We start from the raw sequence: 16094 nt of genomic DNA on the forward strand, positions 1-16094 counted from the left end.
CAAGGTTATATCCCCAAGGGAGGAAGGCGGAGCCAAGGTTCTCTCCATGGTGGAGGAGGTTGGACGCAAGGTTCTCTCCATAAGTGATGAGGGCCGAGCCGAGGTTTTTTCCATGGCGGTCATACATTATTGTGATGAGACATCATTGATTATTATATTATGTAATATATAAACACATTAAACAACCATTTTACTTTCACTTTGGCATAGTTACTATCACGAATACATTGAGAAATTTAACATTAGTTATTATCAAAAGATTTTTTCATGTTAGAAAAATATTTTTACTTTCATTTGTTGTCGGATCAAGCCATTTTGAGATAACAAAAAGACGTGAACATGTTGTTTCTACATAGGAATAGAGCATAACCGAGGTTTTCTCTATGGTGGAGAAGGTGGGACACAAGGTTATCTCCTCAAGGGAGGAAGGTGGTCTCCCCAAGGGAGGAAGGTGGTCTCCCCAAGGGAGGAAGGCGGAGCCAAGGTTCTCTCCATGGTGGAAGAGGTTCTCTCCATAAGGGATGAGGGCAGAGCCGAGGTTTTCTCCACGGTGGTCATATATTATTGTGATGATACATCATTGATTAGTATATTATGTAATATATTTTTTATTCAAAATGTTTTTTGAGCCAACAATTTTAATAATCCAAAAACTATGCAGAAGTGAAAGTAAAATAGTTGGCTTAATGTGTTTATATAGACATTTTCTAGGTGGTGATAAAGAATATATTTGTAACATAGAATATATTTAGGTGTAAAAAAATACACTTTTAATAGTAACATAGATAAAAGATTTGTAAATGGATATAAATCAGTGTATTCTAACAAAAATAAAATTTATAAATAACATACAACAAATTTAATATATATTTGTTAAATTAAATTTAATTTATAAAATTTTAAACCGCACATCGGGCGGGTTCTCATCTAGTATATGTATACTAGATAAGAACCCGCCCAATGTGCGGATTTAAAGTTTTGTAAATAAAATTAAATTTATTAAAAATATACAAAAATTTAATATACATTATATTTTTTAAAAATGTTGCTATAATACACTGATTTATATCCATAGACAAATCTTATATGTATGTTACCATTAAAAGTGTATTTTTTACACCTAAATATCCTGTATGTAACAAATATATTATTTAACACCACCTAGAAAATGTCTATATGAACAAATTAAGCCAACTATTATATATATCTTTACTTTCACTTTTGCATAGTTTCTTTAATTACTGAAATTATTGACTCAAAAAACATTTTGAATAAAAATTAATTACATCACAATCACAATAGTATATGACTAACAATAGAGAGAACATCGGTTCTGCTGTCCTTACTTATGGAGAGAACCTTGAGTCCAACCTCCTCCACCATGGAGAGAACCTTCGCTCTGCCTTCTTCTCTTGGGGAGATACCTTGCGTCCAACCTCTCTCGCCTTCCTCCTTGGGGAGATAACTTTGCGTCCAACCTCCTCCACCATAGAGAGAACCTCGGCTCTGCCCTCCTCCTATGTGGAGAGATGTTCACGTTTTTTAGCTATTTCAAAGTGGCTTGCTCCCGCAACCAATGAAAGTAAGACAGTTTTCCAACGTCACAAAATCTTTTGATAGTAACTAATGTTAAATTTACAAATGTATTCATGGAAGTTTCTTTGACACACCATGATGTAGCCTCTGTGTCCAAGCTCCTATGGATCTATCAACAACTATTTATGTTTGTCCAATCGATATATGTTTGTCGTAGGCTTGTGTTTGCTTAGCCTATTTTATCCAACCATTAGGTTGATGACCTTCTCCTCTTTCTCTCCTTTTGAGATTGAACGAATGGTAACAATTATATTTGCACAAAAAGGTCTATGACCAACCAATCAAGGTTGAAAAATTAGAAAAAAAATAATTTGACATAATTAATGAAATAATAGAAAATTATAAGCACGATAATATATGAATCTCAAATAATTCAAAGATGAAAATATATATTAAATAAAACAATCTAAAACTACTACAATAAATTTTAAAATATAGTATTAGAAAAGAAAGATGCATATATTAATCTTCCATTTTTTTGGGTCAACATATTAATCTTACCTATTCCAAACCGAAAAAGTAGAAAGTAGGAGTATATTTTGGTTTAAAAAAATAAGGAAAATTTGTCTTCCCACTAAAAAAGTTTGACCAATAGAACAAAGTTGAAAGCAATATTTTTGAATAAATTATTTTGTTAGATGAATAATATGAGATGATCTATGTTTACATAGAAGTGAGTATTAACATTTTTTAGAATTAATAATTTATGTATATTTTTCTTAATCCTTTTTATATTTTATGAGAAATTTCATTCCAATGAGCTCATTATTTTTTTAAAAATTTCTTGGTTCCCACTTTATTGTAAGACGTACTATCGTTCAACGATAAGAACACTTTTTGTTTAGTTTATCTAGTCTTTATATAAATATTGATGTCAAAATTACTCATTAACAAGATCGTGACATGTGTCAATTGTATCATTCAGATATTGACACATGTCAATTTTAAATTTATTAAAAATATAAAAAAAACTGTAAAAATTCAAAACCTACCATAAAAAGGTTTTATATAAAATTAAAATAGAGAAAAAAAAACCTAATTTATTTATAATATTTAAACAGTTTAAAAATTTAGAAAAATCATTATAAGGAAATTATATATATATATATATATTTATATATATCATAAAATTCGAAATTACAATATTGTTTACTTATTTTAATTTTAAGTTGCTAATTTTACAAGAAAAATATTACTTTTTATATATAAAAAAATGATTGTGAAAATTATACAATTATTTACTGTTTCTAAAAAAATGTAAATACCCACCTTTACACAAAGAAAAATTGTTGAAAAAAAAAAATAGATTGTCTCATATTTTTTTCACCAATCAAATAATTTATTCAAAAAAAACTGCTGTTGTAATATATAAGATAGGAGTATGTAAGATTAATATATGCATTTTTGTAACTACACAAATGTTAAAGTAAAGAGACATATAATATATTATTTAATGTGTTCATAAAGACAATTTGTTGGTAGTAGTAAAGACTAAAGAGTATATTTTAACAGTAAAATTTATTTGTGTGTACAAAGACACTTTTAGTGGTGATGTAGATAGTAGATTTGTAAATGGATATACATTCGTGTATTAGAGCAAAAAAAACAACTATTTTCTATAATTAAAAGTTTATCTCTTTACTTTTATATATTGTTTTTACTTACGAAAAGAACTAAATATATATTCTTTTGTTAAATTTAATTTTATTCTAATAACTTTGAACTCATCTATATCTATTTTCTTTAACTAAAAGTGTATCTATTTACTGTTTTTTTTTCAATCAAACAATTAAAAGGAAATTTCTCGATTAGCTGCCCAAACCGGAGGAAAAAGATTTACAAAAGAAACTTCAGAGATAAGAGAACACGAAGCACGGACAAGACAATCCGTCTTCGTATTTAACGCACGGGGGATCCAAGAGATGAAGAATAGTGGGAAAAACTCCAGCGAGTTAAACTCATCGAGCAAGTTGGAGAAGGACAGCCAATATTCAGAAGACTACACCATAGTGAGTAACTCAGCACAATCAGTCTCAAAACGTTGACAAGCGATCCCTTCAACACGTATCCGCTCAATGGCCCACAACAATGTTTTTAACTCCGAATGCAGGGGGAGGGGCTCTGTGTTATACACTTGGCTCCCAACAACAATGTTCGCTCCTCACCAATGCAACACCACCAGCCCAATCATGAATGCACATTGGTTGCTTTCCAAGAACCATCAATCTGACAACGAGGTGAAGAAACCTGGACATCTGAATACGAAGATGGTGCTGACATTACAGCCGTAAAAGAGAGCGCCTATTCTCAGGCTAAATTATCGCCCAAAGTCTGAGTAATTATATTATTCGCCTCTATCTCTTAACCTTGATTTGTTTTATGTCCTTCCAGATTGCCTATAAATTCCATGGTAATTGAAGAAGTTGATCAGAATCACCCTGTTGAGAGGCGTCCCTCCAGAAAACAAAATCCAAATTTGAGTACACCGACTCATATGGTAAACCCTCTGACAAGACCGGAGTCAGAGATAAATCTCAAACTTCACACGAACGAGGACATTCAAAATAAAAACGTGATTAATAGTTTCAACCGTAGAGTCGCATGTTTTACATCAAATATCACATTGGACACCTCGATGTATCTATTTACTTACTAAAAATATTTACTTTATATTCTTTGATAAATTTAATTTAATTTTTAAAATTATTAACCCGCACATCGTGCGGGTCCTAATCTAGTGTTATATAATCTCTGTTGTTATCTTGCATTTGTGTATTCATCATTTTTTTTTTAAATGTCCTGCAAACTAATAAAAAATAATAATAACACCGTGAGAAACTTTGTTAATACTTCAAAGTCAAAGATTGCATTATGAAATTGAGAACGAAACAAAATTCAAGAAAAGACGACGAAAACACGTGGTAATATCTAGAAATCTTTTTATATAGTTGCTTCGATTAGACAACAAACAAATTGCCTTCGAGACTTGTTTAAGAACAATGATGTGTCAAACAAAAGATTAATAAAAAACAAAGAAGAAATTTTTACCAAGAAAAACAAAGCTAGTCGAAATTATTTTGTTTGGTGAAAATATGTCATCATATATTTTCTTATATAGAGGGGTGTATTTACAATCCTTTTAGGATTAACAAAGTTTTTTTTAATATAATAAGAGTACAATTATCTTATGCATCATTTTACCAAGCATGAAAACTGTGATTTTTGATCGTTAAAATTGACGCATGTCACGATATGATGAGTTACTAACTTTGATGTGTTATTTCTGATAGTTAAAATTGACACGTGTCACGATCTGATGCGTTACTAACTTGGATATTTAATCGTTAAAATTGACCTATGTCACGATCTGGTGAGTTTATAACTTTGATCTATGGTCATTAAAACTAACATGTGTCACGATCTGGTGAGTTACTAACTTTGAAAACCAAGCTTTATATAATAAGATATTTATAATATTCTACACTGGTTTGATTTAATTTGCTTTTAGTTGTTTTTAATCATTTTGATGTTTCTCTTATTTTAGTTAAAAAATACATTTTTATTTTTATTTCTTTAATTATTTTTAATTATAATATTTAAAATACTTTTTTTTAAATAGATAGAAAATAATGTTAGTTTGTTATCTCATATTTTCTTAAAATAAATTATAAGTTCACTTATATTTAATATAGCTAATATATACTATGCAAAAATATGATTTTTTTTTCTTCTAAACTCAATGTTTTTCTTTCTCAGGACTGTCAAATACAAGACTCAAAAAGATAAAATCAAACAATTGAAAAGACAATTAAAAAGACAATCAGCTGTCACTCATAACAGGTAAATGGTTGACATCGATGGTGGAAGGGTGAAGGTGACGGTAAATGGTTTCAAGCCCTTGTGCCTTAAAACGATAATCGAGTTTTACAATGGGGAGGAAACAATTGTCAACCTTCATTACGAGAGACTTCATGGTTTATTGCAAGAAGTGTTCCAGCCTTTGCCACGACGTGGATCACTGTCCTTTGTGGACTTCTGAAAAGATCACTCCGGCGTTGCATGTTCCCATGGAAGAAGATGCAAAATTTGATATGCTCAAATTAAGAGGTCATTGTAATACTTAGGGGTCGAATTCTACAATGACTCAAGTCTACACAATAAATTATAGAGTTTTATAATTAAGCTAAACAAGTTGATTTAAATAAAGAAAGCAATGCAAAATATTAAATAAAACTGTTGTAAATTCAGAATATCAAAAAGCTAGGTCCAGGAAATTTCTCAGAAAATTACAAAATATTAAATCAATAATTAAATAGGATTCAAGCAATTAAAATCAGATCTAGAACTCTAAACAATTTTGTAAAATAAATCAGTTCTCACTGCAAATATTATCTAAATTTAAAACCAGAAAATCCAAATCTCTTTGTAAAATTCTAGGTTAAAAATCAGCTTTAAAAACAAGTTTAGATAAATTANACAAGACTCAAAAAGATAAAATCAAACAATTGAAAAGACAATTAAAAAGACAATCAGCTGTCACTCATAACAGGTAAATGGTTGACATCGATGGTGGAAGGGTGAAGGTGACGGTAAATGGTTTCAAGCCCTTGTGCCTTAAAACGATAATCGAGTTTTACAATGGGGAGGAAACAATTGTCAACCTTCATTACGAGAGACTTCATGGTTTATTGCAAGAAGTGTTCCAGCCTTTGCCACGACGTGGATCACTGTCCTTTGTGGACTTCTGAAAAGATCACTCCGGCGTTGCATGTTCCCATGGAAGAAGATGCAAAATTTGATATGCTCAAATTAAGAGGTCATTGTAATACTTAGGGGTCGAATTCTACAATGACTCAAGTCTACACAATAAATTATAGAGTTTTATAATTAAGCTAAACAAGTTGATTTAAATAAAGAAAGCAATGCAAAATATTAAATAAAACTGTTGTAAATTCAGAATATCAAAAAGCTAGGTCCAGGAAATTTCTCAGAAAATTACAAAATATTAAATCAATAATTAAATAGGATTCAAGCAATTAAAATCAGATCTAGAACTCTAAACAATTTTGTAAAATAAATCAGTTCTCACTGCAAATATTATCTAAATTTAAAACCAGAAAATCCAAATCTCTTTGTAAAATTCTAGGTTAAAAATCAGCTTTAAAAACAAGTTTAGATAAATTAACAAAATTACTAAATCAAATCTCTTTGCAGAAAGTAATTTTTCTCATCAAAAGGTTTTATCAGGAAAATCAATTATATTCTCATATCAATTTATTTTCCTAGGTTATTAATTCTATGGCCAATCAAGGATTAATATGAAGAACAACCTATGATGAAGATCTAGAAAGATAATGAATCCTAAATAAACAGATCTAATAAATCATAAAATCCATGTGAAAAACCCTGAACCTAACAAGTAAACTACTCAGACATAATCAATGAGGAACACATCATAGACTGAATAAATTGAATTAAGAAATCAAAAGAAGAAGTAAAGGAGTTCTGAATCTTCTCTGAAGGAGTCTTGATTCTTCTCTCCAAAAACTCTCTAAAAATCTCTCAGGGGTTTTCTCTCTCAAAAAGTTGCTAGAAAAAAAATTCCTAAAATAAAACTTAAGGGTTTTCTAAAACCCAAAAACACTATATATATATGTCCTAAAACACGTCAGGGACTTGTGTTGCAATTTAGAAAACCTGTAAAGACTCAAAAACATCCTAGAAAACAAATCAAAAGACTCTAAAAGACTCCTTATATCATGGTTGAAAACCACAAAAACCATGATATATCAACTCCCCCAGACTTAGCCTTTGCTTGCTCTCAAGCAAAACAAAAACTTAGACCTGTGAAAGAGGTTTGAAAACACAGAAACTCATTTTCTCTCTAAGGTAATGCCATGATCATCCAAACCATAATCCATATGCTTAGCAGAAAAATCCAAATCGAACCACCATGTACATCTCCATTGACATTCATAGCATCTCAAATTCAAACCAAATTTCACTACTTCCTCCATTAAGCCCTCATCAGTGGGTCTCATCAATTTAATCAATGTCAAGAACCTTCTAGACTCATTCCCGTACTATACCATAACAAGCAAGATATATCTTTTTACAACATTGTGGCATTATTCCTCTCCCCCAGACTTATTCTATTCTTATCCTCCTTTGAGTTTTGCTTTGCTGTTTTTTTTCTTTTTCTTTTTCAAAAGTTTTGGCGAACAATGGGGTCTTCGGTAATTTACCTACCCCTCGCTTCCAAACTTTGTGTGATCATTTGACTCAAGAGTAGAGGTCATTGGTAATTTACCTCCCTCTCTAAACTGATCAAAATCATCTCATCTTTTATTCTCTTTTTTTTTTTAACAAAGCTCTCAGGAGTAATCTTTTCAACTTAAATAAGGGAGAGGAGTACCATTTTCTTTTGAAAATCTTACTTGTCAGGTATGAACAAGGAGTCAAGCTCTATGAACATCAATCTCCTTGATGAGATAAAAGAAAAGTGCAAAAGTTACCTCAGGCTTTTATGAATTCCGTTGGAAATTTGGATGTCTCTGGTTTACTGGTCAGCCATTGGAATTTTCATTAGTCGGATTAGTGGATTCAATCTGCAGCATTAATCAACCAAGGCAATACACCTAAAAAGAAAAATCATAGTTCCCAACACAATTTTGAAAAATTTGACTCAATAAAAACAAAAATCGGTTTTGACACACTAAAAACCAAAACTATGTTAGTAGTTAGTACTAACCTCCCCCAGACTTAAGCGACACTGTCCCCAGTGTTTTCAAGCCTAAGATTGGCAAAAGAAAAATAAAATAAATATAAATCAAAATCAAAAGAAAAAGAAAAACCTACAAGTGGGTTGCCTCCCACTAAGCACTTGTTTTCAGTCATTAGCTTGACTGTGGTGAAGCTCAGGCATCGGGTGGATCAGAACGTGGCAGTGAATGCCTCCCATAACATGACCTCTTCATCCAAGGTGGTGTATAAGCAGTAGAAGAGTGAGGTCTACCAAGGACATGAGGAATAGGACCAAGGTGGGATTTTGGGATGGGTTTGCTTCTTTTATGTCCTGCAAAATCATCAACAGAAGAAACAAGCGCTCTACGATAATCTCGTGGCTTGGTTAACTGCAAAACAGTTTCTGTACCTTTGAAAGCCTTGTTGATGATAGGAGGGGGTTTGGGTGAAGAAGATGCATACCTTTGCATTACCTGAGGACTATGGAGTGTGGAATGGGGAGGTTTCTGTTTGGAAACAGGTTTCTGACTAGGAGCAACTGTTTTGGACAAGTTCGGTCTCGGATGTGGAGGGGTGTCGACCGATGCTAATGTAGCATCGATCGATGCTAAGCCTGCAACTCGAGTAGCAGAAACTTTCTCAACAGAAAAAGTCTGTCCATCAATAGTAGGAGCTCTCCTCAGCTTATCCATCTCAAAGTTCAGACTCAAACCTTCCACATTCAGTGTTATGTGTCCCTTCTGCACATTTATGATTGCACCAGCTGTTTCCAAGAAAGATCTTCCTAAGATGGGAGGATCACTAGGCTCTTTATCATACTTCAGCACCACAAAGTCAGTGGAAATCATGAAGTTTCCAACCTTAATTGGAATATCCTCTAAAACACCTTCAGGAATTCTTCAAGATCTATCAGCTAAGATAAGAGATAATCTAGTTGGCTTGAATTCTGTCATCCCAAGTTTCATAGCAACAGAATGTGACATCAAGTTAATACTAGAGCCTAGATCACAGAGTGAGTGAGCAAACTGTTCTACAGAGATAGATCAATCAAGTACAAAGCTTCCAAAGTCTGGTAACTTCTCTGCAGTCCTACACTGAATCATTGCACTCACTTCCTTAGAGACAACCACCTCTTGCTTCTTCTCTTTCTTTTTCTGTGAGGGCTGGTCCAAAAGAATTGCACTGACATCTTTGGCAAGTAGTGCTCCTCCCTCAGGGCTCAATCCATTGGATACCATCCTCTTCACATACCGCTTAAGTGGTGGTGAAAGCTTTACTGCATCAATTAAAGGCATCTCAATCATTATCTTATCCATCATTGCCTTGCATCTAGCTTCCTCCATCTCTTGCTTGGACCTTCTTGGCTTAGTAAAAGGGACCTTAGGCTTGTACACCCTCTCAACAGCTGTTGGAACCTGAGATTTTGCAGTTTCTGGTTCTGTCTGAGAGGGGTGTCGACCGACACCCATGTAGTGTCGACCGACACCATTGTCTGAAGTCGAATTCTTTGTCTCGGGTTTGGCCGATTTCTCTCCTTTTTATGCAGTTTCAATTTCACCATCTTCTTCATCCCTCACTAATATGGCATTACAAGCATGCTTGGGGTTTGATTCACCTTTTAACAGAGCCAGCAGTCTGGGCAACATGATTTTCCAGCTTCTTGACATGAATGTTCAAAGCATCAATCCTCCCAATAAGCTCATCGTAGACATTATCAATCTACCCATTGAATGTCACTGATAATTGTTCCTGACCCTGCAAAAGTTGCTCTAGCATAGCTTCCATTCTACTTTCAGAAGAAGTTTGTGGAGGAGGAGACTGATAAGAAGAGTTCCCATAGGTTCTAGTATGACCATTGTTTTGTTGCTGCTTCTGGTAATCTGATTTAGGAGTGTAGCCTGAAGAGTTCCCACTGTAAGGCTTGTTACTTTGTTGATTACCGAATCTCTGACCTTGATACCCAGCTCCATACACATAGTTGACATTATCCTTTGTATTCTCTGGCTCTGGCTCAAATGTCTCAACTTCAGCATCAAAGTGAACTGACTTCTTACCCACAAGAAGATTGTGAACTGAATCCAGCTTGGCATTAACAGAAGCAAGCTGGTTTGAATCAAATCCTCCATGCAATCTCTTCCTTTCAGTATCTGCTCTCTTAGTGCTATTGCTGGAAGCCAAATTCTCAATCAAAGCTTCAACATCTTCTGGAAATTTTGTCATGAAGTTCCCATGGCTTGCAGCATCCAAAGCTAGCTGATATTCCCAGTCAATCCCTCTGAAAAAGATGCTTAGCATTTCCACCCTTGAAAATCCATGGTGTGGACAGTCCCTTTGATAAGCCTTGAATCTCACTCAAGCTGCCTTGAAAGCTTCATCTGGTCTTTGCTTGAAGGAGGACAACTTGACTCTCAGCTCATCTGACATTGCATCATCATAAAAGTAGATTAGAAAAGCCACCTTCACTTGTTGCCAAGAGGTCAAAGAACGGGCTGGCAACTGTTTCAACCATTGAGATGTTTCTCCTGCAAGTGAATATGGAAAAAGCTTGCAGTAGATGTAGTCTTCAGTTACTCCATTGGCCTTGATACTGGTCACCAAGTCTTCAAAATGCTCAATATGGTCCAAAGCCTTCTCATTTCGCAGGTTAGAGAAGGGTCTTTGTCCAACCAGTTGAAAATATGCAGGTTTTAACTCAAAGTCATTCCTGGGGAATGGGGGTGGAACAATTACATAGTGGTTTTCATCCATCAAATCAGCTCTGTTGAAGTCTGCAATAGTCCTGATCAGATCCCGGTTTTGATCCTGTCTTTGAACCGGGTTGTGGACGTGGTTGGCAGCTCCACGTCCGTCTGCTGGAAGGGGTTGTCGATCGATACCCTATGGTTGCCGTCGATCGACACCAATGTTCTGTTCGGCAGCGACAATATACAGTCTATACTAATCCATTATAAGTTTATTACACGAAACCAAAGTGTTATTGCCCAAAAAAATAAATTTGCGTTCTCTCCACCTTCAGCAATTACGTTGCCTTCTACATCAAGCTTTTGGCCCTGCTCATTGCGCAAGTGCCCCTCTTGATCCCTCAAAGCACCATCCTCATCACGCATCAGAATAATTGTGTTAACCATCTTCAAGGATTTGGCTGCTTTTCGGTTCTCACGCTCAAATTTTCCCAACTCTTGATTTGTAAGCTTCACAGTAGGACCAGTCTTGTTGCTCCTTGTGTTAGGCTTATTAGGCATGTACCTGAAACACCAAAGAGAAGAAAAACAAAAACGTGTAAATAGAAAATAAAAACAAAAATTTATACAAAATTAAAAACTCAAATCTAATGGTAGATCAAAGAGTCAGCGGCAACGGCGTCAAAATTTGTTATGCTCAAATTTACCCTAGAGCTACTCTCTCAAATTAAGAGGTCATTGTAATACTTAGGGGTCGAATTCCACAAGGACTCAAGTCTACACAATAAATTATAGAGTTTTATAATTAAGCTAAACAAGTTGATTTAAATAAAGAAAAGCAATGCAAAATATTAAATAAAACTGTTGTAAATTTAGAATATCAAAAAGCTAGGTCCAGGAAATTTCTCAGGAAATTACAAAATATTAAATCAATAATTAAATAGGATTCAAGCAATTAAAATCAGATCTAGAACTCTAAACAATTTTGTAAAATAAATCAGTTCTCACTGCAAATATTATCTAAATTTAAAACCAGAAATCCAAATCTCTTTGTAAAATTCTAGGTTAAAAATCAGATTTAAAAACAAGTTTAGATAAGTTAACAAAATTACTAAATCAAATCTCTTTGCAGAAAGTAATTTTGCTCATCAAAAAGTTTTATCAGGAAAATCAATTATATCCTCATATCAATTTATTTTCTTAGGTTATTAATTTTAGATGGCCAATCAAGGATTAATATGAAGAACAACATATGATGAAGATCTAGAAAGATAATGAATCATAAATAAACAGGTCTAATAAATCATAAAATCCTTGTGAAAAACCCTGAACCTAACAAACAAACTACTCAGACATAATCAATGAGGAACACATCATAGACTGAATAAATTGCATTAAGAAATCAAAAGAAGAAGTAAAGGAGTTCTGAATCTTCTCTCCAAAAGCTCTCTAAAAATCTCTCAGGGTTTTTCTCTCTCAAAAAGTTGCTAGAATAAAACTTTCTAAAATAAAACTTAAGGGTTTTCTAAAACCCAAAAGCACTATCTATATGTCCTAAATCATGTCAGGGACTTGTGTTGCAATTTAGAAAACCTGTAAAGACTCAAAAACATCCTAGAAAACAAATCAAAAGACTCTAAAAGACTCCTTATATCATGGTTGAAAACCACGAAAACCACAAAAACCATGATATATCACGGCTCGTCCTCTGCAGAGTTATAAAGGGGCTGTCACTCATGACAGGAGCAAGGGTAAAGGTAAGGAAGGGGAGAGTAGAGGACCTGCTCATAATGCCAGCCAGCGACCTCCTAAAGGGATGCAGGAATCAGGGATTAAGTCTCAGGCAGCAAGGGAGGCTGGTGAACCCTCATCTAAGCCTCGTCGGTACTCTACTTATGTGCAGATTAACGACCATTGTCATTTGGCTAGAGCTGCTGCGGCATCTTCTGCTCCCTCTGATACTGTTTTGATTGAGGAACTAAAACTGGGACAAATCCCAGCTTCTGCTGATCAAGGGGTGACGGAGTCTGTCACTATTGGTGTTCCACCATTAAAGAAGGTTAGAAGACCTCTCTTTCAAGACTTAGCGGGAGAGGTGGAGGGTTCTGGTATGGTGGAGACATCGGAGATTGCAGCCCAACCTATCCCGGCTATTGGTGTGCCATGTACACAGTCTAGTGTTCCTGGTGCTGTGCAGATGGACTCAGTTGAGATGAACCTTGGTGAGCATCCATTGGTTGTAGAGGAAACAGGTCCGGTTACGGACCAAAAGGTACTGATCGTGGAAGAGAAAAAGTCTGAGTAGTCCACTGAACAGCTGATGGAGGAGGAGAATGTTGCTGACGGGGAAACAGAGGCTGATACTTCTGATCAGAGGATTGACGAAGGTGTAGATGACTTGGTGGGTGATCATACCCTGGATCTCGCCTCGGTTACTTCAGCACTTGAGGGGTCAGTAGCGGACGCAGAGGGAGGCTTAACGAATATGCTTGTTGATGCAGGTGGTGCTGTTATCGTGGTCTCGCTGGTGGATAAGGTTCGTAAAACCAAGCCTCCTTTGGCTTTCAAAGGAGCAGCTTCAAAGAAATTGAATGTATACTTGCGTACAACACCAAGGAAGCGTTCGGCCCCTAAAGTGGCTGATTCAGTTGGGGATGGCATCAACCCGAGGAACCAGGAGCAGGAGAAGGGTCCGACTGGTGGGTCAAAGCCACCAAAACCAACTTTGGATAAATGAAGATTTTAAGCTGGAATTGTCAAGGGCTTGGGAATAAAGCAACTATTGGTTATATTAGGGATTTATGGGGGAAGCATAGGCCTGACTTTCTATTTTTATCTGAAACTAGACAGCCTTTATCTGTTTTGGAACCTTTTGTTGGTCATTTTGGTTATTCACATTTAAAAACGGTTGATCCTATTGGTTGTAATGGTGGTTTGGCCTTATTTTATAATAATAATTATGATGTTTCTATTTTATTTGAATCAAATCGTTTGATTGATGTGGAACTTACCTATAAAGGACAGATTGTTTATTTTACCTTTGTTTACGGTGATCCGGTCCCAACGAACCATGACATAGTATGGGAACGGTTAACCCGCATTAGTCTTTCTCGTGACACTCCTTGGTTTCTTATTGGAGATTTTAATGAATTAAAAGGTAACCATGAAAAACATGGAGGGAAGCTGCGTCATGCGTCTTCCTTTGTGGGTTTTAACACAATGATTCGACATTGTGGTTTATTAGAGTTTCCTGCGGTTGGGGATAGTTTGTCTTGGCGTGGTTGGCGGGATAAGAAGCCAATACGGTGTCGTCTTGATCGAGCTCTAGCCAATGAGAAACTTCATGACTTGTTCGGTGATTCCTTCACAGAGTATTTGCCAATGATAGCCTCAGACCATAAACCGGTATTAGCTTCTCTTGCAGATAAATTTAGGCGAGGGAGGAACGTTTACCGGTTTGATAGACGGTGGCTTGATAAAGAGGGTTTATTTGGAGCTATCTCAGAGGGATGGGACTCTAGGGAAACGGGGGTAACTGGAAACTTAATGGACATAATTATTGCATGTCGTCGGACAATCTCCCGGTGGCGGAAATCTCAGATCCCATATGGTCGGGAAACGATTGAAGAGATAAAATCTAACTTAGCGACCGCTCAGGCGGATGACTCACTGTCTGTTGAGGTTATTTCGGAGTTGACTTGGAAGTTGCGGGAAGCTTATCGAGATTTACTGGTATCAGAAAAGTAGGAGCCGCTGGATGCGTCTAGGGGATCAAAATACTAGCTATTTTCATGCCCAGATGAAACAAAGACGAGCTAAGAATCGCATTGTCGGGTTGCAGGACGAAGCCGGACTTTGGATTACGGAGGAGCCTAAGGTCCAAGATATAGCAGTCTCTTATTTTTAGGAGATTTTTACATCCTCAGAACCTACCGATATTGAGGATGCCCTGGGCGAAATTAACATGGCTATTACATGCGAAATAAATGAGACACTAACCCAACCAGTTACAGAACAGGAAATCAAAGAGGCTCTATTTATGATGCACCCGGATAAAGCGCATGGACTAGATGGTATGACGGCACTTTTTTATCAGCGCGCATGGGATACGGTTAAGGCTGATTTAAAGCTTTTGGTGGAATCTTTCTTTCAAGGTGGTACTTTTGATACACATCTAAATAGGACAAACATTAGTCTTATTCTAAAAGTGGATAAACCGATCCGGATGACTGAATGGAGGCCTATTATTCTGTGCAATGTTGGTTTCAAGATTATCTCAAAGATCTTATGCCAGCGACTGCACAAGTTTCTGCCAACATTGATCTCTGAGACGCAATCGGCTTTTGTAGAAGGACGGCTAATTACAGATAACATTTTGATTGCTCAGGAGATGTTTCATGGACTCCTCACTAACCCCTCTTGCAAGGGCAAGTTTATGTCCATTAAAACGGATATGAGTAAGGCATATGATCGGGTAGAATGGTCTTTTTTAGATCATTTATTGCGGAGGATGGGTTTTTGTGAAAAATGGATTTCGTGGATCATGTGGTGCGTGACATCTGTTCAGTATAGTGTATTACTAAATGGTCAGCCCCACAGATCCATAATTCCTCCTCGAGGTCTTCGTCTGGGAGACCCCCTGTCGCCATATCTTTTTATTCTTTGTACCGAGGTTCTCATTGCAAACCTCCAAAAGGCGGAAAGGTCTAAACTTATAATGGGCATTAAGGTGTCCACTGCTTGCCCGGCGATTTCGCACTTATTGTTTGCAGATGATAGTCTGTTTTTTTGCCGGGCCAAAAAGGAGCAGTGTGAGGTTGTCTTAGGGATTTTACGACAGTACGAACGTATTTCTGGACAGCGAATTAACTTCCAAAAGTCCTCGGTTCAATTTGTACATTCGGTAGATGACGGGGTGCGCGAGGAATTAAAAGGCATCTTGGGTATTACCGCCTAAGGTGGCATGAGTTCATACTTGGGTATCCCTGAAAGTCTTGGTGGGTCGAAAACTAAAATATTCTCCTTTGTTCAGGATCGGTTGCTCAAACGTGCTGGTGGCTGGCCAGCCAGGTT

The sequence above is a fragment of the Camelina sativa genome, chromosome 6 (assembly GCF_000633955.1).
Source record: "Camelina sativa cultivar DH55 chromosome 6, Cs, whole genome shotgun sequence".
Taxonomy (NCBI): domain Eukaryota; kingdom Viridiplantae; phylum Streptophyta; class Magnoliopsida; order Brassicales; family Brassicaceae; genus Camelina; species Camelina sativa.